The 22338-nt window shown below is 46.2% G+C and overlaps 30 non-coding genes across 30 annotated transcripts; 16 read left to right on the top strand and 14 right to left on the bottom strand.

Annotated features, from left to right (window-relative positions):
- The first annotated feature begins 585 nt into the window (after positions 1 to 585).
- trnay-gua (transfer RNA tyrosine (anticodon GUA)) lies at positions 586 to 672 on the top strand. Its single transcript is given in 2 exon segments — positions 586 to 622; positions 637 to 672. It is a non-coding gene; the product is annotated as a tRNA-Tyr (tRNA).
- A 94-nt stretch (positions 673 to 766) lies between these two features.
- Positions 767 to 838, bottom strand: trnae-cuc (transfer RNA glutamic acid (anticodon CUC)). The gene has a single exon. It is a non-coding gene; the product is annotated as a tRNA-Glu (tRNA).
- Positions 839 to 2524: 1686 nt separating this feature from the next.
- Positions 2525 to 2596, bottom strand: trnae-cuc (transfer RNA glutamic acid (anticodon CUC)). The gene has a single exon. It is a non-coding gene; the product is annotated as a tRNA-Glu (tRNA).
- Positions 2597 to 3403: 807 nt separating this feature from the next.
- On the bottom strand, positions 3404 to 3475 carry trnae-cuc (transfer RNA glutamic acid (anticodon CUC)). The gene has a single exon. It is a non-coding gene; the product is annotated as a tRNA-Glu (tRNA).
- A 626-nt stretch (positions 3476 to 4101) lies between these two features.
- Positions 4102 to 4188, top strand: trnay-gua (transfer RNA tyrosine (anticodon GUA)). The gene is given in 2 exon segments: positions 4102 to 4138; positions 4153 to 4188. It is a non-coding gene; the product is annotated as a tRNA-Tyr (tRNA).
- A 990-nt stretch (positions 4189 to 5178) lies between these two features.
- trnay-gua (transfer RNA tyrosine (anticodon GUA)) lies at positions 5179 to 5265 on the top strand. Its single transcript is given in 2 exon segments — positions 5179 to 5215; positions 5230 to 5265. It is a non-coding gene; the product is annotated as a tRNA-Tyr (tRNA).
- An 805-nt stretch (positions 5266 to 6070) lies between these two features.
- Positions 6071 to 6142, bottom strand: trnae-cuc (transfer RNA glutamic acid (anticodon CUC)). Its single transcript has one exon. It is a non-coding gene; the product is annotated as a tRNA-Glu (tRNA).
- Positions 6143 to 6750: 608 nt separating this feature from the next.
- On the bottom strand, positions 6751 to 6822 carry trnae-cuc (transfer RNA glutamic acid (anticodon CUC)). Its single transcript has one exon. It is a non-coding gene; the product is annotated as a tRNA-Glu (tRNA).
- A 623-nt stretch (positions 6823 to 7445) lies between these two features.
- trnay-gua (transfer RNA tyrosine (anticodon GUA)) lies at positions 7446 to 7532 on the top strand. The gene is given in 2 exon segments: positions 7446 to 7482; positions 7497 to 7532. It is a non-coding gene; the product is annotated as a tRNA-Tyr (tRNA).
- Positions 7533 to 7626: 94 nt separating this feature from the next.
- trnae-cuc (transfer RNA glutamic acid (anticodon CUC)) lies at positions 7627 to 7698 on the bottom strand. Its single transcript has one exon. It is a non-coding gene; the product is annotated as a tRNA-Glu (tRNA).
- Positions 7699 to 8122: 424 nt separating this feature from the next.
- trnay-gua (transfer RNA tyrosine (anticodon GUA)) lies at positions 8123 to 8209 on the top strand. The gene is given in 2 exon segments: positions 8123 to 8159; positions 8174 to 8209. It is a non-coding gene; the product is annotated as a tRNA-Tyr (tRNA).
- A 94-nt stretch (positions 8210 to 8303) lies between these two features.
- trnae-cuc (transfer RNA glutamic acid (anticodon CUC)) lies at positions 8304 to 8375 on the bottom strand. The gene has a single exon. It is a non-coding gene; the product is annotated as a tRNA-Glu (tRNA).
- Positions 8376 to 8998: 623 nt separating this feature from the next.
- trnay-gua (transfer RNA tyrosine (anticodon GUA)) lies at positions 8999 to 9085 on the top strand. Its single transcript is given in 2 exon segments — positions 8999 to 9035; positions 9050 to 9085. It is a non-coding gene; the product is annotated as a tRNA-Tyr (tRNA).
- Positions 9086 to 10058: 973 nt separating this feature from the next.
- On the bottom strand, positions 10059 to 10130 carry trnae-cuc (transfer RNA glutamic acid (anticodon CUC)). The gene has a single exon. It is a non-coding gene; the product is annotated as a tRNA-Glu (tRNA).
- A 1501-nt stretch (positions 10131 to 11631) lies between these two features.
- On the top strand, positions 11632 to 11718 carry trnay-aua (transfer RNA tyrosine (anticodon AUA)). Its single transcript is given in 2 exon segments — positions 11632 to 11668; positions 11683 to 11718. It is a non-coding gene; the product is annotated as a tRNA-Tyr (tRNA).
- A 791-nt stretch (positions 11719 to 12509) lies between these two features.
- On the top strand, positions 12510 to 12596 carry trnay-aua (transfer RNA tyrosine (anticodon AUA)). Its single transcript is given in 2 exon segments — positions 12510 to 12546; positions 12561 to 12596. It is a non-coding gene; the product is annotated as a tRNA-Tyr (tRNA).
- Positions 12597 to 13388: 792 nt separating this feature from the next.
- On the top strand, positions 13389 to 13475 carry trnay-gua (transfer RNA tyrosine (anticodon GUA)). Its single transcript is given in 2 exon segments — positions 13389 to 13425; positions 13440 to 13475. It is a non-coding gene; the product is annotated as a tRNA-Tyr (tRNA).
- A 792-nt stretch (positions 13476 to 14267) lies between these two features.
- trnay-gua (transfer RNA tyrosine (anticodon GUA)) lies at positions 14268 to 14354 on the top strand. The gene is given in 2 exon segments: positions 14268 to 14304; positions 14319 to 14354. It is a non-coding gene; the product is annotated as a tRNA-Tyr (tRNA).
- A 94-nt stretch (positions 14355 to 14448) lies between these two features.
- Positions 14449 to 14520, bottom strand: trnae-cuc (transfer RNA glutamic acid (anticodon CUC)). The gene has a single exon. It is a non-coding gene; the product is annotated as a tRNA-Glu (tRNA).
- A 626-nt stretch (positions 14521 to 15146) lies between these two features.
- trnay-gua (transfer RNA tyrosine (anticodon GUA)) lies at positions 15147 to 15233 on the top strand. Its single transcript is given in 2 exon segments — positions 15147 to 15183; positions 15198 to 15233. It is a non-coding gene; the product is annotated as a tRNA-Tyr (tRNA).
- Positions 15234 to 16038: 805 nt separating this feature from the next.
- On the bottom strand, positions 16039 to 16110 carry trnae-cuc (transfer RNA glutamic acid (anticodon CUC)). Its single transcript has one exon. It is a non-coding gene; the product is annotated as a tRNA-Glu (tRNA).
- A 626-nt stretch (positions 16111 to 16736) lies between these two features.
- Positions 16737 to 16823, top strand: trnay-gua (transfer RNA tyrosine (anticodon GUA)). Its single transcript is given in 2 exon segments — positions 16737 to 16773; positions 16788 to 16823. It is a non-coding gene; the product is annotated as a tRNA-Tyr (tRNA).
- A 94-nt stretch (positions 16824 to 16917) lies between these two features.
- On the bottom strand, positions 16918 to 16989 carry trnae-cuc (transfer RNA glutamic acid (anticodon CUC)). Its single transcript has one exon. It is a non-coding gene; the product is annotated as a tRNA-Glu (tRNA).
- An 807-nt stretch (positions 16990 to 17796) lies between these two features.
- trnae-cuc (transfer RNA glutamic acid (anticodon CUC)) lies at positions 17797 to 17868 on the bottom strand. Its single transcript has one exon. It is a non-coding gene; the product is annotated as a tRNA-Glu (tRNA).
- Positions 17869 to 18874: 1006 nt separating this feature from the next.
- On the bottom strand, positions 18875 to 18946 carry trnae-cuc (transfer RNA glutamic acid (anticodon CUC)). Its single transcript has one exon. It is a non-coding gene; the product is annotated as a tRNA-Glu (tRNA).
- A 626-nt stretch (positions 18947 to 19572) lies between these two features.
- On the top strand, positions 19573 to 19659 carry trnay-gua (transfer RNA tyrosine (anticodon GUA)). The gene is given in 2 exon segments: positions 19573 to 19609; positions 19624 to 19659. It is a non-coding gene; the product is annotated as a tRNA-Tyr (tRNA).
- A 792-nt stretch (positions 19660 to 20451) lies between these two features.
- On the top strand, positions 20452 to 20538 carry trnay-gua (transfer RNA tyrosine (anticodon GUA)). The gene is given in 2 exon segments: positions 20452 to 20488; positions 20503 to 20538. It is a non-coding gene; the product is annotated as a tRNA-Tyr (tRNA).
- Positions 20539 to 21330: 792 nt separating this feature from the next.
- On the top strand, positions 21331 to 21417 carry trnay-gua (transfer RNA tyrosine (anticodon GUA)). The gene is given in 2 exon segments: positions 21331 to 21367; positions 21382 to 21417. It is a non-coding gene; the product is annotated as a tRNA-Tyr (tRNA).
- Positions 21418 to 21511: 94 nt separating this feature from the next.
- trnae-cuc (transfer RNA glutamic acid (anticodon CUC)) lies at positions 21512 to 21583 on the bottom strand. The gene has a single exon. It is a non-coding gene; the product is annotated as a tRNA-Glu (tRNA).
- A 626-nt stretch (positions 21584 to 22209) lies between these two features.
- trnay-gua (transfer RNA tyrosine (anticodon GUA)) lies at positions 22210 to 22296 on the top strand. Its single transcript is given in 2 exon segments — positions 22210 to 22246; positions 22261 to 22296. It is a non-coding gene; the product is annotated as a tRNA-Tyr (tRNA).
- Positions 22297 to 22338: the final 42 nt, after the last annotated feature.

A 22338-nucleotide genomic window follows, 5' to 3' on the forward strand; every position in this document is an offset into this window, starting at 1 on the left:
CTAAACCACCTATCCATCCACACTCTGTACATGCAATGGGGCTAAGAAGAAACAAAAGGTCTAAGACGTAATTGACACGCTGCTGCAAGGAGTCAGCCTGTAGGCAAAGCCTGTATTTCTTTTCCACTCAACATCATGAGCAGAGTAAGGGCCCTCTGTTTAGAAATCAGATGAAGTGCAGCTTTGAAACAAATCAAGTCCTCAAGGCACTCTGCTGCCATTGATACCTGAGTTGCAAGTTGTGAAGTCCAATGGATCAGCTGCACTCTCCAGGATTTTGATTTAAAGCAAGATTCTCAAGGCAAAGCCTGTATTTCTTTTGCACTCAACATCTTGAGCAGAGTACGGGGCCCTCTGTTTGGAGATCAGATGAAGTGCAGCTTTGAAAGAAATCAAGTCCTCAAGGCACTCTGCTGCAATTGATACCTGAGTTGCAAGTTGTGTAGTCCAATGGATCAGCTGCACTCTCCAGGATTTTGATTTAAAGCAAGTTTCTCAAGGCTAATCAAGTGGATTGATGGCACAAAGCAATACAGCATTTCCATGTTCCCATTTGACTTGCATTTCAAGGGGCGTGTTCAGTTGCCTTCGATAGCTCAGTTGGTAGAGCGGAGGACTGTAGGTATTAAAATGGCCATCCTTAGGTCGCTGGTTCAAATCCGGCTCGAAGGACATCTTATTTTCTTTGTCATTTGGCTAAATCCCTAAGCTTGGCAAATCACAACAGAATCCGACTCATCCACTTTGTCAAAAAGAAACAGAGGACTTCCCTGACCGGGAATCGAACCCGGGCCGCGGCGGTGAGAGCGCCGAATCTTAGCCACTAGACCACCAGGGACAACAGCTGCACTGCGACCTGCAGAAAGACTCTTTCAAGCCCTAAACCGCCTATCCATCCACACTCTGTACATGCAATGGGGCTAAGAAGAAACAAAAGGTCTTAGACGTAATTGACACGCTGCTGCAAGGAGTCAGCCTGTAGGCAAAGCCTGTATTTCTTTTCCTCTCAACATCTTGAGCAGAGTAAGGGCCCTCTGTTTAGAGATCAGATGAAGTGCAGCTTTGAAACAAATCAAGTCCTCAAGGCACTCTGCTGCCATTGATACCTGAGTTGCAAGTTGTGAAGTCCAATGGATCAGCTGCACTCTCCAGGATTTTGATTTAAAGCAAGATTCTCAAGGCAAAGCCTGTATTTCTTTTGCACTCAACATCTTGAGCAGAGTACGGGGCCCTCTGTTTGGAGATCAGATGAAGTGCAGCTTTGAAAGAAATCAAGTCCTCAAGGCACTCTGCTGCAATTGATACCTGAGTTGCAAGTTGTGTAGTCCAATGGATCAGCTGCACTCTCCAGGATTTTGATATAAAGCAAGTTTCTCAAGGCTAATCAAGTGGATTGATGGCACAAAGCAATACAGCATTTCCATGTTCCCATTTGACTTGCATTTCAAGGGGCGTGTTCGGTTGCGTTCGCTGGCTCAGTTGGTAGAGCGGAGGACTGTATGTATTAAAATGGCCATCCTTAGGTCGCTGGTTCAAATCCGGCTCGAAGGACATCTTATTTTCTTTGTCATTTGGCTAAATCCCTAAGCTTGGCAAATCACAACAGAATCCGACTCATCCACTTTGTCAAAAAGAAACAGAGGACTTCCCTGACCGGGAATCGAACCCGGGCCGCAGCGGTGAGAGCGCCGAATCCTAGCCACTAGACCCCCAGGGACAACAGCTGCCCTGCGACCTGCAGAAAGACTCTTTCAAGCCCTAAACCACCTATCCATCCACACTCTGTACATGCAATGGGGCTAAGAAGAAACAAAAGGTCTAAGACGTAATTGACACGCTGCTGCAAGGAGTCAGCCTGTAGGCAAAGCCTGTATTTCTTTTCCACTCAACATCATGAGCAGAGTAAGGGCCCTCTGTTTAGAAATCAGATGAAGTGCAGCTTTGAAACAAATCAAGTCCTCAAGGCACTCTGCTGCCATTGATACCTGAGTTGCAAGTTGTGAAGTCCAATGGATCAGCTGCACTCTCCAGGATTTTGATTTAAAGCAAGATTCTCAAGGCAAAGCCTGTATTTCTTTTGCACTCAACATCTTGAGCAGAGTACGGGGCCCTCTGTTTGGAGATCAGATGAAGTGCAGCTTTGAAAGAAATCAAGTCCTCAAGGCACTCTGCTGCAATTGATACCTGAGTTGCAAGTTGTGTAGTCCAATGGATCAGCTGCACTCTCCAGGATTTTGATTTAAAGCAAGTTTCTCAAGGCTAATCAAGTGGATTGATGGCACAAAGCAATACAGCATTTCCATGTTCCCATTTGACTTGCATTTCAAGGGGTGTGTTTGGTTGCCTTAGATAGCTCAGTTGGTAGAGCGGAGGACTGTAGGTATTAAAATGGCCATCCTTAGGTCGCTGGTTCAAATCCGGCTCGAAGGCCATCTTATTTTCTTTGTCATTTGGCTAAATCCCTAAGATTGGCAAATCACAACAGAATCCGACTCATCCACTTTGTCAAAAAGAAACAGAGGACTTCCCTGACCGGGAATCGAACCCGGGCCGCGGCAGTGAGAGCGCCGAATCCTAGCCACTAGACCACCAGGGACAACAACTGCACTGCGACCTGCAGAAAGACTCTTTCAAGCCCTAAACCGCCTATCCATCCACACTCTGTACATGCAATGGGGCTAAGAAGAAACAAAAGGTCTAAGACGTAATTGACACGCTGCTGCAAGGAGTCAGCCTGTAGGCAAAGCCTGTATTTCTTTTCCACTCAACATCTTGAGCAGAGTAAGGGCCCTCTGTTTAGAGATCAGATGAAGTGCAGCTTTGAAACAAATCAAGTCCTCAAGGCACTCTGCTGCCATTGATACCTGAGTTGCAAGTTGTGAAGTCCAATGGATCAGCTGCACTCTCCAGGATTTTGATTTAAAGCAAGATTCTCAAGGCAAAGCCTGTATTTCTTTTGCACTCAACATCTTGAGCAGAGTACGGGGCCCTCTGTTTGGAGATCAGATGAAGTGCAGCTTTGAAAGAAATCAAGTCCTCAAGGCACTCTGCTGCAATTGATACCTGAGTTGCAAGTTGTGTAGTCCAATGGATCAGCTGCACTCTCCAGGATTTTGATTTAAAGCAAGTTTCTCAAGGCTAATCAAGTGGATTGATGGCACAAAGCAATACAGCATTTCCATGTTCCCATTTGACTTGCATTTCAAGGGGTGTGTTTGGTTGCCTTAGATAGCTCAGTTGGTAGAGCGGAGGACTGTAGGTATTAAAATGGCCATCCTTAGGTCGCTGGTTCAAATCCGGCTCGAAGGACATCTTATTTTCTTTGTCATTTGGCTAAATCCCTAAGCTTGGCAAATCACAACAGAATCCGACTCATCCACTTTGTCAAAAAGAAACAGAGGACTTCCCTGACCGGGAATCGAACCCGGGCCGCGGCAGTGAGAGCGCCGAATCCTAGCCACTAGACCACCAGGGACAACAACTGCACTGCGACCTGCAGAAAGACTCTTTCAAGCCCTAAACCGCCTATCCATCCACACTCTGTACATGCAATGGGGCTAAGAAGAAACAAAAGGTCTAAGACGTAATTGACACGCTGCTGCAAGGAGTCAGCCTGTAGGCAAAGCCTGTATTTCTTTTCCACTCAACATCTTGAGCAGAGTAAGGGCCCTCTGTTTAGAGATCAGATGAAGTGCAGCTTTGAAACAAATCAAGTCCTCAAGGCACTCTGCTGCCATTGATACCTGAGTTGCAAGTTGTGAAGTCCAATGGATCAGCTGCACTCTCCAGGATTTTGATTTAAAGCAAGATTCTCAAGGCAAAGCCTGTATTTCTTTTGCACTCAACATCTTGAGCAGAGTATGGGGCCCTCTGTTTGGAGATCAGATGAAGTGCAGCTTTGAAAGAAATCAAGTCCTCAAGGCACTCTGCTGCAATTGATACCTGAGTTGCAAGTTGTGTAGTCCAATGGATCAGCTGCACTCTCCAGGATTTTGATTTAAAGCAAGTTTCTCAAGGCTAATCAAGTGGATTGATGGCACAAAGCAATACAGCATTTCCATGTTCCCATTTGACTTGCATTTCAAGGAGTGTGTTCAGTTGCCTTCGATAGCTCAGTTGGTAGAGCGGAGGACTGTAGGTATTAAAATGGCCATCCTTAGGTCGCTGGTTCAAATCCGGCTCGAAGGACATCTTATTTTCTTTGTCATTTGGCTAAATCCCTAAGCTTGGCAAATCACAACAGAATCCGACTCATCCACTTTGTCAAAAAGAAACAGAGGACTTCCCTGAACGGGAATCTAACCCCGGCCGCGGCGGTGAGAGCGCCGAATCCTAGCCACTAGACCACCAGGGACAACAGCTGCACTGCGACCTGCAGAAAGACTCTTTCAAGCGCTAAACCGCCTATCCATCCACACTCTGTACATGCAATGGGGCTAAGAAGAAACAAAAGGTCTTAGACGTAATTGACACGCTGCTACAAGGAGTCAGCCTGTAGGCAAAGCCTGTATTTCTTTTCCACTCAACATCTTGAGCAGAGTAAGGGCCCTCTGTTTAGAGATCAGATGAAGTGCAGCTTTGAAACAAATCAAGTCCTCAAGGCACTCTGCTGCCATTGATACCTGAGTTGCAAGTTGTGAAGTCCAATGGATCAGCTGCACTCTCCAGGATTTTGATTTAAAGCAAGATTCTCAAGGCAAAGCCTGTATTTCTTTTCCACTCAACATCATGAGCAGAGTAAGGGCCCTCTGTTTAGAGATCAGATGAAGTGCAGCTTTGAAACAAATCAAGTCCTCAAGGCACTCTGCTGCCATTGATACCTGAGTTGCAAGTTGTGAAGTCCAATGGATCAGCTGCACTCTCCAGGATTTTGATTTAAAGCAAGATTCTCAAGGCAAAGCCTGTATTTCTTTTGCACTCAACATCTTGAGCAGAGTACGGGGCCCTCTGTTTGGAGATCAGATGAAGTGCAGCTTTGAAAGAAATCAAGTCCTCAAGGCACTCTGCTGCAATTGATACCTGAGTTGCAAGTTGTGTAGTCCAATGGATCAGCTGCACTCTCCAGGATTTTGATTTAAAGCAAGTTTCTCAAGGCTAATCAAGTGGATTGATGGCACAAAGCAATACAGCATTTCCATGTTCCCATTTGACTTGCATTTCAAGGAGTGTGTTCAGTTGCCTTTGATAGCTCAGTTGGTAGAGCGGAGGACTGTAGGTATTAAAATGGCCATCCTTAGGTCGCTGGTTCAAATCCGGCTCGAAGGACATCTTATTTTCTTTGTCATTTGGCTAAATCCCTAAGCTTGGTAAATCACAACAGAATCCGACTCATCCACTTTGTCAAAAAGAAACAGAGGACTTCCCTGACCGGGAATCTAACCCGGGCCGCGGCGGTGAGAGCGCCGAATCCTAGCCACTAGACCACCAGGGACAACAGCTGCACTGCGACCTGCAGGAAGACTCTTTCAAGCCCTAAACCGCCAATCCATCCACACTCTGTACATGCAATGGGGCTAAGAAGAAACAAAAGGTCTAAGACGTAATTGACACGCTGCTGCAAGGAGTCAGCCTGTAGGCAAAGCCTGTATTTCTTTTCCACTCAACATCATGAGCAGAGTAAGGGCCCTCTGTTTAGAGATCAGATGAAGTGCAGCTTTGAAACAAATCAAGTCCTCAAGGCACTCTGCTGAAAGAAATCAAGTCCTCAAGGCACTCTGCTGCAATTGATACCTGAGTTGCAAGTTGTGTAGTCCAATGGATCAGCTGCACTCTCCAGGATTTTGATTTAAAGCAAGTTTCTCAAGGCTAATCAAGTGGATTGATGGCACAAAGCAATACAGCATTTCCATGTTCCCATTTGACTTGGATTTCAAGGGGCGTGTTCGGTTGCCTTCGATAGCTCAGTTGGTAGAGCAGAGGACTGTAGGTATTAAAATGGCCATCCTTAGGTCGCTGGTTCAAATCCGGCTCAAAGGACATCTTATTTTCTTTGTCATTTGGCTAAATCCCTAAGCTTGGCAAATCACAATAGAATCCGACTCATCCACTTTGTCAAAAAGAAACAGAGGACTTCCCTGACCGGGAATCGAACCCGGGCCGCGGCGGTGAGAGCGCCGAATCCTAGCCACTAGACCACCAGGGACAACAGCTGCACAGCGACCTGCAGAAAGACTCTTTCAAGCCCTAAACCGCCTATCCATCCACACTCTGTACATGCAATGGGGCTAAGAAGAAACAAAAGGTCTAAGACGTAATTGACACGCTGCTGCAAGGAGTCAGCCTGTAGGCAAAGCCTGTATTTCTTTTCCACTCAACATCATGAGCAGAGTAAGGGCCCTCTGTTTAGAGATCAGATGAAGTGCAGCTTTGAAACAAATCAAGTCCTCAAGGCACTCTGCTGCAATTGATACCTGAGTTGCAAGTTGTGTAGTCCAATGGATCAGCTGCACTCTCCAGGATTTTGATTCAAAGCAAGTTTCTCAAGGCTAATCAAGTGGATTGATGGCACAAAGCAATACAGCATTTCCATGTTCCCATTTGACTTGCATTTCAAGGGGTGTGTTCGGTTGCCTTAGATAGCTCAGTTGGTAGAGCGGAGGACTGTAGGTATTAAAATGGCAATCCTTAGGTTGCTGGTTCAAATCCGGCTCGAAGGACATCTTATTTTCTTTGTCATTTGGCTAAATCCCTAAGCTTGGTAAATCACAACAGAATCCGACTCATCCACTTTGTCAAAAAGAAACAGAGGACTTCCCTGACCGGGAATCGAACCCGGGCCGCGGCGGTGAGAGCGCCGAATCCTAGCCACTAGACCACCAGGGACAACAGCTGCACTACGACCTGCAAAAAGACTCTTTCAAGCCCTAAACCGCCTATCCATCCACACTCTGTACATGCAATGGGGCTAAGAAACAAAAGGTCTAAGACGTAATTGACACGCTGCTGCAAGGAGTCAGCCTGTAGGCAAAGCCTGTATTTCTTTTCCACTCAACATCTTGAGCAGAGTAAGGGCCCTCTGTTTAGAGATCAGATGAAGTGCAGCTTTGAAACAAATCAAGTCCTCAAGGCACTCTGCTGCCATTGATACCTGAGTTGCAAGTTGTGAAGTCCAATGGATCAGCTGCACTCTCCAGGATTTTGATTTAAAGCAAGATTCTCAAGGCAAAGCCTGTATTTCTTTTGCACTCAACATCTTGAGCAGAGTACGGGGCCCTCTGTTTGGAGATCAGATGAAGTGCAGCTTTGAAAGAAATCAAGTCCTCAAGGCACTCTGCTGCAATTGATACCTGAGTTGCAAGTTGTGTAGTCCAATGGATCAGCTGCACTCTCCAGGATTTTGATTTAAAGCAAGTTTCTCAAGGCTAATCAAGTGGATTGATGGCACAAAGCAATACAGCATTTCCATGTTCCCATTTGACTTGCATTTCAAGGGGTGTGTTCGGTTGCCTTCGATAGCTCAGTTGGTAGAGCGGAGGACTGTAGGTATTAAAATGGCCATCCTTAGGTCGCTGGTTCAAATCCGGCTCGAAGGACATCTTATTTTCTTTGTCATTTGGCTAAATCCCTAAGCTTGGCAAATCACAACAGAATCCGACTCATCCACTTTGTCAAAAAGAAACAGAGGACCTCCCTGACCGGGAATCGAACCCGGGCCGCGGCGGTGAGAGCGCCGAATCCTAGCCACTAGACCACCAGGGACAACAGCTGCCCTGCGACCTGCAGAAAGACTCTTTCAAGCCCTAAACCGCCTATCCATCCACACTCTGTACATGCAATGGGGCTAAGAAACAAAAGGTCTAAGACGTAATTGACACGCTGCTGCAAGGAGTCAGCCTGTAGGCAAAGCCTGTATTTCTTTTCCACTCAACATCTTGAGCAGAGTAAGGGCCCTCTGTTTAGAGATCAGATGAAGTGCAGCTTTGAAAGAAATCAAGTCCTCAAGGCACTCTGCTGCAATTGATACCTGAGTTGCAAGTTGTGTAGTCCAATGGATCAGCTGCACTCTCCAGGATTTTGATTCAAAGCAAGTTTCTCAAGGCTAATCAAGTGGATTGATGGCACAAAGCAATACAGCATTTCCATGTTCTCATTTGACTTGCATTTCAAGGGGTGTGTTCGGTTGCCTTCGATAGCTCAGTTGGTAGAGCGGAGGACTGTAGGTATTAAAATGGCAATCCTTAGGTTGCTGGTTCAAATCCGGCTCGAAGGACATCTTATTTTCTTTGTCATTTGGCTAAATCCCTAAGCTTGGTAAATCACAACAGAATCCGACTCATCCACTTTGTCAAAAAGAAACAGAGGACTTCCCTGACCGGGAATCGAACCCGGGCCGCGGCGGTGAGAGCGCCGAATCCTAGCCACTAGACCACCAGGGACAACAGCTGCACTGCGACCTGCAGAAAGACTCTTTCAAGCCCTAAACCGCCTATCCATCCACACTCTGTACATGCAATGGGGCTAAGAAACAAAAGGTCTAAGACGTAATTGACACGCTGCTGCAAGGAGTCAGCCTGTAGGCAAAGCCTGTATTTCTTTTCCACTCAACATCTTGAGCAGAGTAAGGGCCCTCTGTTTAGAGATCAGATGAAGTGCAGCTTTGAAACAAATCAAGTCCTCAAGGCACTCTGCTGCCATTGATACCTGAGTTGCAAGTTGTGAAGTCCAATGGATCAGCTGCACTCTCCAGGATTTTGATTTAAAGCAAGATTCTCAAGGCAAAGCCTGTATTTCTTTTGCACTCAACATCTTGAGCAGAGTATGGGGCCCTCTGTTTGGAGATCAGATGAAGTGCAGCTTTGAAAGAAATCAAGTCCTCAAGGCACTCTGCTGCAATTGATACCTGAGTTGCAAGTTGTGTAGTCCAATGGATCAGCTGCACTCTCCAGGATTTTGATATAAAGCAAGTTTCTCAAGGCTAATCAAGTGGATTGATGGCACAAAGCAATACAGCATTTCCATGTTCCCATTTGACTTGCATTTCAAGGGGTGTGTTCGGTTGCCTTCGATAGCTCAGTTGGTAGAGCGGAGGACTGTAGGTATTAAAATGGCCATCCTTAGGTCGCTGGTTCAAATCCGGCTCGAAGGACATCTTATTTTCTTTGTCATTTGGCTAAATCCCTAAGCTTGGCAAATCACAACAGAATCCGACTCATCCACTTTGTCAAAAAGAAACAGAGGACTTCCCTGAACGGGAATCGAACCCGGGCTGCAGCGGTGAGAGCGCCGAATCCTAGCCACTAGACCACCAGGGACAACAGCTGCACTGCCACCTGCAGAAAGACTCTTTCAAGCCCTAAACCGCCTATCCATCCACACTCTGTACATGCAATGGGGCTAAGAAGAAACAAAAGGTCTAAGACGTAATTGACACGCTGCTGCAAGGAGTCAGCCTGTAGGCAAAGCCTGTATTTCTTTTCCACTCAACATCATGAGCAGAGTAAGGGCCCTCTGTTTAGAGATCAGATGAAGTGCAGCTTTGAAACAAATCAAGTCCTCAAGGCACTCTGCTGCCATTGATACCTGAGTTGCAAGTTGTGAAGTCCAATGGATCAGCTGCACTCTCCAGGATTTTGATTTAAAGCAAGATTCTCAAGGCAAAGCCTGTATTTCTTTTGCACTCAACATCTTGAGCAGAGTACGGGGCCCTCTGTTTGGAGATCAGATGAAGTGCAGCTTTGAAAGAAATCAAGTCCTCAAGGCACTCTGCTGCAATTGATACCTGAGTTGCAAGTTGTGTAGTCCAATGGATCAGCTGCACTCTCCAGGATTTTGATTTAAAGCAAGTTTCTCAAGGCTAATCAAGTGGATTGATGGCACAAAGCAATACAGCATTTCCATGTTCCCATTTGACTTGCATTTCAAGGGGTGTGTTCGGTTGCCTTAGATAGCTCAGTTGGTAGAGCGGAGGACTGTAGGTATTAAAATGGCCATCCTTAGGTCGCTGGTTCAAATCCGGCTCGAAGGACATCTTATTTTCTTTGTCATTTGGCTAAATCCCTAAGCTTGGCAAATCACAACCGAATCCGACTCATCCACTTTGTCAAAAAGAAACAGAGGACTTCCCTGACCGGGAATCGAACCCGGGCCGCGGCGGTGAGAGCGCCAAATCCTAGCCACTAGACCACCAGGGACAACAACTGCCCTGCGACCTGCAGAAAGACTCTTTCAAGCCCTAAACCGCCTATCCATCCACACTCTGTACATGCAATGGGGCTAAGAAGAAACAAAAGGTCTAAGACGTAATTGACACGCTGCTGCAAGGAGTCAGCCTGTAGGCAAAGCCTGTATTTCTTTTCCACTCAACATCATGAGCAGAGTAAGGGCCCTCTGTTTAGAGATCAGATGAAGTGCAGCTTTGAAAGAAATCAAGTCCTCAAGGCACTCTGCTGCCATTGATACCTGAGTTGCAAGTTGTGAAGTCCAATGGATCAGCTGCACTCTCCAGGATTTTGATTTAAAGCAAGATTCTCAAGGCAAAGCCTGTATTTCTTTTGCACTCAACATCTTGAGCAGAGTACGGGGCCCTCTGTTTGGAGATCAGATGAAGTGCAGCTTTGAAAGAAATCAAGTCCTCAAGGCACTCTGCTGCAATTGATACCTGAGTTGCAAGTTGTGTAGTCCAATGGATCAGCTGCACTCTCCAGGATTTTGATATAAAGCAAGTTTCTCAAGGCTAATCAAGTGGATTGATGGCACAAAGCAATACAGCATTTCCATGTTCCCATTTGACTTGCATTTCAAGGGGTGTGTTCGGTTGCCTTCGATAGCTCAGTTGGTAGAGCTGAGGACTGTAGGTATTAAAATGGCCATCCTTAGGTCGCTGGTTCAAATCTGGCTCAAAGGACATCTTATTTTCTTTGTCATTTGGCTAAATCCCTAAGCTTGGCAAATCACAACAGAATCTGACTCATCCACTTTGTCAAAAAGAAACAGAGGACTTCCCTGACCGGGAATCGAACCTGGGCCGCGGCGGTGAGAGCGCCGAACCCTAGCCACTAGACCACCAGGGACAACAGCTGCACTGCGACCTGCAGAAAGACTCTTTCAAGCCCTAAACCGCCTATCCATCCACACTCTGTACATGCAATGGGGCTAAGAAGAAACAAAAGGTCTAAGACGTAATTGACACGCTGCTGCAAGGAGTCAGCCTGTAGGCAAAGCCTGTATTTCTTTTCCACTCAACATCATGAGCAGAGTAAGGGCCCTCTGTTTAGAGATCAGATGAAGTGCAGCTTTGAAAGAAATCAAGTCCTCAAGGCACTCTGCTGCCATTGATACCTGAGTTGCAAGTTGTGAAGTCCAATGGATCAGCTGCACTCTCCAGGATTTTGATTTAAAGCAAGATTCTCAAGGCAAAGCCTCTATTTCTTTTGCACTCAACATCTTGAGCAGAGTACGGGGCCCTCTGTTTGGAGATCAGATGAAGTGCAGCTTTGAAAGAAATCAAGTCCTCAAGGCACTCTGCTGCAATTGATACCTGAGTTGCAAGTTGTGTAGTCCAATGGATCAGCTGCACTCTCCAGGATTTTGATTTAAAGCAAGTTTCTCAAGGCTAATCAAGTGGATTGATGGCACAAAGCAATACAGCATTTCCATGTTCCCATGTTGCATTTCAAGGGGTGTGATCGGTTGCCTTCGATAGCTCAGTTGGTAGAGCGGAGGACTATATGTATTAAAATGGCCATCCTTAGGTTGCTGGTTCAAATCCGGCTCAAAGGACATCTTATTTTCTTTGTCATTTGGCTAAATCCCTAAGCTCGGAAAATCACAACAGAATCCGACTCATCCACTTTGTCAAAAAGTAACAGAGGACTTCCCTGACCGGGAATCGAAACCGGGCCGCGGCAGTGAGAGCGCCGAATCCTAGCCACTAGACCAACAGGGACAACAGCTGCACTGCGACCTGCAGAAAGACTCTTTAAGCCCTAAACCGCCTATCCATCCACACTCTGTACATGCAATGGGGCTAAGAAGAAACAAAAGGTCTAAGACGTAATTCACACGCTGCTGCAAGGAGTCAGCCTGTAGGCAAAGCCTGTATTTCTTTTTCACTCAACATCATGAGCAGAGTAAGGGCCCTCTGTTTAGAGATCAGATGAAGTGCAGCTTTGAAACAAATCAAGTCCTCAAGGCTCTCTGCTGCCATTGATACCTGAGTTGCAAGTTGTGAAGTCCAAAGGATCAGCTGCGCTCTCCAGGATTTTGATTTAAAGCAAGATTCTCAAGGCAAAGCCTGTATTTCTTTTGCACTCAACATCTTGAGCAGAGTACGGGGCCCTCTGTTTGGAGATCAGATGAAGTGCAGCTTTGAAAGAAATCAAGTCCTCAAGGCACTCTGCTGCAATTGATACCTGAGTTGCAAGTTGTGTAGTCCAATGGATCAGCTGCACTCTCCAGGATTTTGATTTAAAGCAAGTTTCTCAAGGCTAATCAAGTGGATTGATGGCACAAAGCAATACAGCATTTCCATGTTCCCATTTGACTTGCATTTCAAGGGGTGTGTTTGGTTGCCTTCGATAGCTCAGTTGGTAGAGCGGAGGACTATAGGTATTAAAATGGCCATCCTTAGGTCGCTGGTTCAAATCCGGCTCGAAGGACATCTTATTTTCTTTGTCATTTGGCTAAATCCCTAAGCTTGGCAAATCACAACAGAATCCGACTCATCCACTTTGTCAAAAAGAAATAGAGGACTTCCCTGACCGGGAATCGAACCCGGGCCGCAGCTGTGAGAGCGCCGAATCCTAGCCACTAGACCACCAGGGACAACAGCTGCACTGCGACCTGCAGAAAGAGTCTTTCAAGCCCTAAACCGCCTATCCATCCACACTCTGTACATGCAATGGGGCTAAGAAGAAACAAAAGGTCTTAGACGTAATTGACACGCTGCTGCAAGGAGTCAGCCTGTAGGCAAAGCCTGTATTTCTTTTCCACTCAACATCTTGAGCAGAGTAAGGGCCCTCTGTTTAGAGATCAGATGAAGTGCAGCTTTGAAACAAATCAAGTCCTCAAGGCACTCTGCTGCCATTGATACCTGAGTTGCAAGTTGTGAAGTCCAATGGATCAGCTGCACTCTCCAGGATTTTGATTTAAAGCAAGATTCTCAAGGCAAAGCCTGTATTTCTTTTGCACTCAACATCTTGAGCAGAGTACGGGGCCCTCTGTTTGGAGATCAGATGAAGTGCAGCTTTGAAAGAAATCAAGTCCTCAAGGCACTCTGCTGCAATTGATACCTGAGTTGCAAGTTGTGTAGTCCAATGGATCAGCTGCACTCTCCAGGATTTTGATTTAAAGCAAGTTTCTCAAGGCTAATCAAGTGGATTTCTGGCACAAAGCAATACAGCATTTCCATGTTCCCATTTGACTTGCATTTCAAGGGGTGTGTTCGGTTGCCTTCGATAGCTCAGTTGGTAGAGCGGAGGACTGTAGGTATTAAAATGGCCATCCTTAGGTCGCTGGTTCAAATCCGGCTCGAAGGACATCTTATTTTCTTTGTCATTTGGCTAAATCCCTAAGCTTGGCAAATGACAACAGAATCCGACTCATCCACTTTGTCAAAAAGAAATAGAGGACTTCCCTGACCGGGAATCGAACCCGGGCCGCAGCTGTGAGAGCGCCGAATCCTAGACACTAGACCACCAGGGACAACAGCTGCACTGCGACCTGCAGAAAGACTCTTTCAAGCCCTAAACCGCCTATCCATCCACACTCTGTACATGCAATGGGGCTAAGAAGAAACAAAAGGTCTTAGACGTAATTGACACGCTGCTGCAAGGAGTCAGCCTGTAGGCAAAGCCTGTATTTCTTTTCCACTCAACATCTTGAGCAGAGTAAGGGCCCTCTGTTTAGAGATCAGATGAAGTGCAGCTTTGAAACAAATCAAGTCCTCAAGGCACTCTGCTGCCATTGATACCTGAGTTGCAAGTTGTGAAGTCCAATGGATCAGCTGCACTCTCCAGGATTTTGATTTAAAGCAAGATTCTCAAGGCAAAGCCTGTATTTCTTTTGCACTCAACATCTTGAGCAGAGTACGGGGCCCTCTGTTTGGAGATCAGATGAAGTGCAGCTTTGAAAGAAATCAAGTCCTCAAGGCACTCTGCTGCAATTGATACCTGAGTTGCAAGTTGTGTAGTCCAATGGATCAGCTGCACTCTCCAGGATTTTGATTTAAAGCAAGTTTCTCAAGGCTAATCAAGTGGATTTCTGGCACAAAGCAATACAGCATTTCCATGTTCCCATTTGACTTGCATTTCAAGGGGTGTGTTCGGTTGCCTTCGATAGCTCAGTTGGTAGAGCGGAGGACTGTAGGTATTAAAATGGCCATCCTTAGGTCGCTGGTTCAAATCCGGCTCGAAGGACATCTTATTTTCTTTGTCATTTGGCTAAATCCCTAAGCTTGGCAAATCACAACAGAATCCGACTCATCCACTTTGTCAAAAAGAAACAGAGGACTTCCCTGACCGGGAATCGAACCCGGGCCGCGGCGGTGAGAGCGCCGAATCCTAGCCACTAGACCACCAGGGACAACAGCTGCACTGCGACCTGCAGAAAGACTCTTTCAAGCCCTAAACCGCCTATCCATCCACACTCTGTACATGCAATGGGGCTAAGAAGAAACAAAAGGTCTAAGATGTAATTGACACGCTGCTGCAAGGAGTCAGCCTGTAGGCAAAGCCTGTATTTCTTTTCCACTCAACATCATGAGCAGAGTAAGGGCCCTCTGTTTAGAGATCGGATGAAGTGCAGCTTTGAAACAAATCAAGTCCTCAAGGCACTCTGCTGCCATTGATACCTGAGTTGCAAGTTGTGAAGTCCAGTAGATCAGCTGCACTCTCCAGGATTTTGATTTAAAGCAAGATTCTCAAGGCAAAGCCTGTATTTCTTTTGCACTCAACATCTTGAGCAGAGTACGGGGCCCTCTGTTTGGAGATCAGATGAAGTGCAGCTTTGAAAGAAATCAAGTCCTCAAGGCACTCTGCTGCAATTGATACCTGAGTTGCAAGTTGTGTAGTCCAATGGATCAGCTGCACTCTCCAGGATTTTGATTTAAAGCAAGTTTCTCAAGGCTAATCAAGTGGATTGATGGCACAAAGCAATACAGCATTTCCATGTTCCCATTTGACTTGCATTTCAAGGGGTGTGTTCAGTTGCCTTTGATAGCTCAGTTGGTAGAGCGGAGGACTGTAGGTATTAAAATGGCCATCCTTAGGGCGCTGGTTCAAATCCGGCTCGAAGGACATCTTATTTTCTTTGTCATTTGGCTAAATCCCTAAGCTTGGTAAATCACAACAGAATCCGACTCATCCACTTTGTCAAAAAGAAACAGAGGACTTCCCTGACCGGGAATGGAACCCGGGCCGCCGCGGTGAGAGCGCCGAATCCTAGCCACTAGACCACCAGGGACAACAGCTGCATTGCGACCTGCAGAAAGACTCTTTCAAGCCCTAAACCGCCTATCCATCCACACTCTGTACATGCAATGGGGCTAAGAAGAAACAAAAGGTCAAAGACGTAATTGACACGCTGCTGCAAGGAGTCAGCCTGTAGGCAAAGCCTGTATTTCTTTTCCACTCAACATCATGAGCAGAGTAAGGGCCCTCTGTTTAGAGATCAGATGAAGTGCAGCTTTGAAACAAATCAAGTCCTCAAGGCACTCTGCTGAAAGAAATCAAGTCCTCAAGGCACTCTGCTGCAATTGATACCTGAGTTGCAAGTTGTGTAGTCCAATGGATCAGCTGCACTCTCCAGGATTTTGATTTAAAGCAAGTTTCTTAAGGCTAATCAAGTGGATTGATGGCACAAAGCAATACAGCATTTCCATGTTCCCATTTGACTTGCATTTCAAGGGGTGTGTTCGGTTGCCTTCGATAGCTCAGTTGGTAGAGCGGAGGACTGTAGGTATTAAAATGGCCATCCTTAGGTCGCTGGTTCAAATCTGGCTCGAAGGACATCTTATTTTCTTTGTCATTTGGCTAAATCCCTAAGCTTGGCAAATGACAACAGAATCCGACTCATCCACTTTGTCAAAAAGAAACAGAGGACTTCCCTGACCGGGAATCGAACCCGGGCCGCGGCGGTGAGAGCGCCGAATCCTAGCCACTAGACCACCAGGGACAACAGCTGCACTGCGACCTGCAGAAAGACTCTTTCAAGCCCTAAACCGCCTATCCATCCACACTCTGTACATGCAATGGGGCTAAGAAGAAACAAAAGGTCTAAGACGTAATTGACACGCTGCTGCAAGGAGTCAGCCTGTAGGCAAAGCCTGTATTTCTTTTCCACTCAACATCATGAGCAGAGTAAGGGCCCTCTGTTTCGAGATCAGATGAAGTGCAGCTTTGAAACAAATCAAGTCCTGAAGGCACTCTGCTGCCATTGATACCTGAGTTGCAAGTTGTGAAGTCCAATGGATCAGCTGCACTCTCCAGGATTTTGATTTAAATCAAGATTCTCAAGGCAAAGCCTGTATTTCTTTTGCACTCAACATCTTGAGCAGAGTACAGGGCCCTCTGTTTGGAGATCAGATGAAGTGCAGCTTTGAAAGAAATCAAGTCCTCAAGGCACTCTGCTGCAATTGATACCTGAGTTGCAAGTTGTGTAGTCCAATGGATCAGCTGCACTCTCCAGGATTTTGATTTAAAGCAAGTTTCTTAAGGCTAATCAAGTGGATTGATGGCACAAAGCAATACAGCATTTCCATGTTCCCATTTGACTTGCATTTCAAAGGGTGTGTTCGGTTGCCTTCGATAGCTCAGTTGGTAGAGCGGAGGACTGTAGGTATTAAAATGGCCATCCTTAGGTCGCTGGTTCAAATCCGGCTTGAAGGACATCTTATTTTCTTTGTCATTTGGCTAAATCCCTAAGCTTGGCAAATGACAACAGAATCCGACTCATCCACTTTGTCAAAAAGAAACAGAGGACTTCCCTGACCGGGAATCGAACCCGGGCCGCGGCGGTGAGAGCGCCGAATCCTAGCCACTAGACCACCAGGGACAACAGCTGCACTGCGACCTGCAGAAAGACTCTTTCAAGCCCTAAACCGCCTATCCATCCACACTCTGTACATGCAATGGGGCTAAGAAGAAACAAAAGGTCTAAGACGTAATTGACACGCTGCTGCAAGGAGTCAGCCTGTAGGCAAAGCCTGTATTTCTTTTCCACTCAACATCATGAGCAGAGTAAGGGCCCTCTGTTTCGAGATCAGATGAAGTGCAGCTTTGAAACAAATCAAGTCCTGAAGGCACTCTGCTGCCATTGATACCTGAGTTGCAAGTTGTGAAGTCCAATGGATCAGCTGCACTCTCCAGGATTTTGATTTAAATCAAGATTCTCAAGGCAAAGCCTGTATTTCTTTTGCACTCAACATCTTGAGCAGAGTACAGGGCCCTCTGTTTGGAGATCAGATGAAGTGCAGCTTTGAAAGAAATCAAGTCCTCAAGGCACTCTGCTGCAATTGATACCTGAGTTGCAAGTTGTGTAGTCCAATGGATCAGCTGCACTCTCCAGGATTTTGATTTAAAGCAAGTTTCTTAAGGCTAATCAAGTGGATTGATGGCACAAAGCAATACAGCATTTCCATGTTCCCATTTGACTTGCATTTCAAAGGGTGTGTTCGGTTGCCTTAGATAGCTCAGTTGGTAGAGCGGAGGACTGTAGGTATTAAAATGGCCATCCTTAGGTCGCTGGTTCAAATCCGGCTTGAAGGACATCTTATTTTCTTTGTCATTTGGCTAAATCCCTAAGCTTGGCAAATGACAACAGAATCCGACTCATCCACTTTGTCAAAAAGAAACAGAGGACTTCCCTGACCGGGAATCGAACCCGGGCCACGGCGGTGAGAGCGCCGAATCCTAGCCACTAGACCACCAGGGACAACAGCTGCACTGCGACCTGCAGAAAGACTCTTTCAAGCCCTAAAACGCCTATCCATCCACACTCTGTACATGCAATGGGGCTAAGAAGAAACAAAAGGTCTAAGACGTAATTGACACGCTGCTGCAAGGAGTCAGCCTGTAGGCAAAGCCTGTATTTCTTTTCCACTCAACATCATGAGCAGAGTAAGGGCCCTCTGTTTAGAGATCGGATGAAGTGCAGCTTTGAAACAAATCAAGTCCTCAAGGCACTCTGCTGCCATTGATACCTGAGTTGCAAGTTGTGAAGTCCAATGGATCAGCTGCACTCTCCAGGATTTTGATTTAAAGCAAGATTCTTAAGGCAAAGCCTGTATTTCTTTTGCACTCAACATCTTTAGCAGAGTACGGGGCCCTCTGTTTCGAGATCAGATGAAGTGCAGCTTTGAAAGAAATCAAGTCCTCAAGGCACTCTGCTGCAATTGATACCTGAGTTGCAAGTTGTGAAGTCCAATGGATCAGCTGCACTCTCCAGGATTTTGATTTAAAGCAAGATTTTCAAGGCAAAGCCTGTATTTCTTTTGCACTCAACATCTTGAGCAGAGTCCAGGGCCCTCTGTTTGGAGATCAGATGAAGTGCAGCTTTGAAAGAAATCAAGTCCTCAAGGCACTCTGCTGCAATTGATACCTGAGTTGCAAATTGTGTAGTCCAATGGATCAGCTGCACTCTCCAGGATTTTGATTTAAAGCAAGTTTCTTAAGGCTAATCAAGTGGATTGATGGCACAAAGCAATACAGCATTTCCATGTTCCCATTTGACTTGCATTTCAAAGGGTGTGTTCGGTTGCCTTTGATAGCTCAGTTGGTAGAGCGGAGGACTGTAGGTATTAAAATGGCCATCCTTAGGTCGCTGGTTCAATTCCGGCTTGAAGGACATATTATTTTCTTTGTCATTTGGCTAAATCCCTAAGCTTGGCAAATGACAACAGAATCCGACTCATCCACTTTGTCAAAAAGAAACAGAGGACTTCCCTGACCGGGAATCGAACCCGGGCCGCGGCGGTGAGAGCACCGAATCCTAGCCACTAGACCACCAGGGACAACAGCTGCACTGCGACCTGCAGAAAGACTCTTTCAAGCCCTAAAACGCCTATCCATCCACACTCTGTACATGCAATGGGGCTAAGAAGAAACAAAAGGTCTAAGACGTAATTGACACGCTGCTGCAAGGAGTCAGCCTGTAGGCAAAGCCTGTATTTCTTTTCCACTCAACATCATGAGCAGAGTAAGGGCCCTCTGTTTAGAGATCGGATGAAGTGCAGCTTTGAAACAAATCAAGTCCTCAAGGCACTCTGCTGCCATTGATACCTGAGTTGCAAGTTGTGAAGTCCAATGGATCAGCTGCACTCTCCAGGATTTTGATTTAAAGCAAGATTCTTAAGGCAAAGCCTGTATTTCTTTTGCACTCAACATCTTTAGCAGAGTACGGGGCCCTCTGTTTCGAGATCAGATGAAGTGCAGCTTTGAAAGAAATCAAGTCCTCAAGGCACTCTGCTGCAATTGATACCTGAGTTGCAAGTTGTGTAGTCCAATGGATCAGCTGCACTCTCCAGGATTTTGATTTAAAGCAAGTTTCTCAAGGCTAATCAAGTGGATTGATGGCACAAAGCAATACAGCATTTCCATGTTCCCATTTGACTTGCATTTCAAGGGGTGTGTTCGGTTGCCTTCGATAGCTCAGTTGGTAGAGCGGAGGACTGTAGGTATTAAAATGGCCATCCTTAGGTCGCTGGTTCAAATCCGGCTCGAAGGACATCTTATTTTCTTTGTCATTTGGCTAAATCCCTAAGCTTGGCAAATGACAACAGAATCCGACTCATCCACTTTGTCAAAAAGAAACAGAGGACTTCCCTGACCGGGAATCGAACCCGGGCCGCGGCGGTGAGAGCGCTGAATCCTAGCCACTAGACCACCAGGGACAACAGCTGCACTGCGACCTGCAGAAAGACTCTTTCAAGCCCTATAACGCCTATCCATCCACACTCTGTACATGCAATGGGGCTAAGAAGAAACAAAAGGTCTAAGACGTAATTGACACGCTGCTGCAAGGAGTCAGCCTGTAGGCAAAGCCTGTATTTCTTTTCCACTCAACATCATGAGCAGAGTAAGGGCCCTCTGTTTAGAGATCGGATGAAGTGCAGCTTTGAAACAAATCAAGTCCTCAAGGCACTCTGCTGCCATTGATACCTGAGTTGCAAGTTGTGAAGTCCAATGGATCAGCTGCACTCTCCAGGATTTTGATTTAAAGCAAGATTCTCAAGGCAAAGCCTGTATTTCTTTTGCACTCAACATCTTGAGCAGAGTACAGGGCCCTCTGTTTGGAGATCAGATGAAGTGCAGCTTTGAAAGAAATCAAGTCCTCAAGGCACTCTGCTGCAATTGATACCTGAGTTGCAAGTTGTGTAGTCCAATGGATCAGCTGCACTCTCCAGGATTTTGATTTAAAGCAAGTTTCTTAAGGCTAATCAAGTGGATTGATGGCACAAAGCAATACAGCATTTCCATGTTCCCATTTGACTTGCATTTCAAAGGGTGTGTTCGGTTGCCTTCGATAGCTCAGTTGGTAGAGCGGAGGACTGTAGGTATTAAAATGGCCATCCTTAGGTCGCTGGTTCAAATCCGGCTTGAAGGACATCTTATTTTCTTTGTCATTTGGCTAAATCCCTAAGCTTGGCAAATGACAACAGAATCCGACTCATCCACTTTGTCAAAAAGAAACAGAGGACTTCCCTGACCGGGAATCGAACCCCGGCCGCGGCGGTGAGAGCGCCGAATCCTAGCCACTAGACCACCAGGGACAACAGCTGCACTGCGACCTGCAGAAAGACTCTTTCAAGCCCTAAAACGCCTATCCATCCACACTCTGTACATGCAATGGGGCTAAGAAGAAACAAAAGGTCTAAGACGTAATTGACACGCTGCTGCAAGGAGTCAGCCTGTAGGCAAAGCCTGTATTTCTTTTCCACTCAACATCATGAGCAGAGTAAGGGCCCTCTGTTTAGAGATCGGATGAAGTGCAGCTTTGAAACAAATCAAGTCCTCAAGGCACTCTGCTGCCATTGATACCTGAGTTGCAAGTTGTGAAGTCCAATGGATCAGCTGCACTCTCCAGGATTTTGATTTAAAGCAAGATTCTTAAGGCAAAGCCTGTATTTCTTTTGCACTCAACATCTTTAGCAGAGTACGGGGCCCTCTGTTTCGAGATCAGATGAAGTGCAGCTTTGAAAGAAATCAAGTCCTCAAGGCACTCTGCTGCAATTGATACCTGAGTTGCAAGTTGTGTAGTGCAATGGATCAGCTGCACTCTCCAGGATTTTGATTTAAAGCAAGTTTCTCAAGGCTAATCAAGTGGATTGATGGCACAAAGCAATACAGCATTTCCATGTTCCCATTTGACTTGCATTTCAAGGGGTGTGTTCGGTTGCCTTCGATAGCTCAGTTGGTAGAGCGGAGGACTGTAGGTATTAAAATGGCCATCCTTAGGTCGCTGGTTCAAATCCGGCTCGAAGGACATCTTATTTTCTTTGTCATTTGGCTAAATCCCTAAGCTTGGCAAATCACAACAGAATCCGACTCATCCACTTTGTCAAAAAGAAACAGAGGACTTCCCTGACCGGGAATCGAACCCGGGCCGCGGCGGTGAGAGCGCCGAATCCTAGCCACTAGACCACCAGGGACAACAGCTGCACTGCGACCTGCAGAAAGACTCTTTCAAGCCCTAAAACGCCTATCCATCCACACTCTGTACATGCAATGGGGCTAAGAAGAAACAAAAGGTCTAAGACGTAATTGACACGCTGCTGCAAGGAGTCAGCCTGTAGGCAAAGCCTGTATTTCTTTTCCACTCAACATCATGAGCAGAGTAAGGGCCCTCTGTTTAGAGATCAGATGAAGTGCAGCTTTGAAACAAATCAAGTCCTCAAGGCACTCTGCTGCCATTGATACCTGAGTTGCAAGTTGTGAAGTCCAATGGATCAGCTGCACTCTCCAGGATTTTGATTTAAAGCAAGATTCTCAAGGCAAAGCCTGTATTTCTTTTGCACTCAACATCTTTAGCAGAGTACGGGGCCCTCTGTTTCGAGATCAGATGAAGTGCAGCTTTGAAAGAAATCAAGTCCTCAAGGCACTCTGCTGCAATTGATACCTGAGTTGCAAGTTGTGTAGTCCAATGGATCAGCTGCACTCTCCAGGATTTTGATTTAAAGCAAGTTTCTCAAGGCTAATCAAGTGGATTGATGGCACAAAGCAATACAGCATTTCCATGTTCCCATTTGACTTGCATTTCAAGGGGTGTGTTCGGTTGCCTTCGATAGCTCAGTTGGTAGAGCGGAGGACTGTAGGTATTAAAATGGCCATCCTTAGGTCGCTGGTTCAAATCCGGCTCGAAGGACATCTTATTTTCTTCGTCATTTGGCTAAATCCCTAAGCTTGG

This window comes from Salminus brasiliensis, chromosome 3 (genome assembly GCF_030463535.1).
Source record: "Salminus brasiliensis chromosome 3, fSalBra1.hap2, whole genome shotgun sequence".
Lineage (NCBI taxonomy): Eukaryota > Metazoa > Chordata > Actinopteri > Characiformes > Bryconidae > Salminus > Salminus brasiliensis.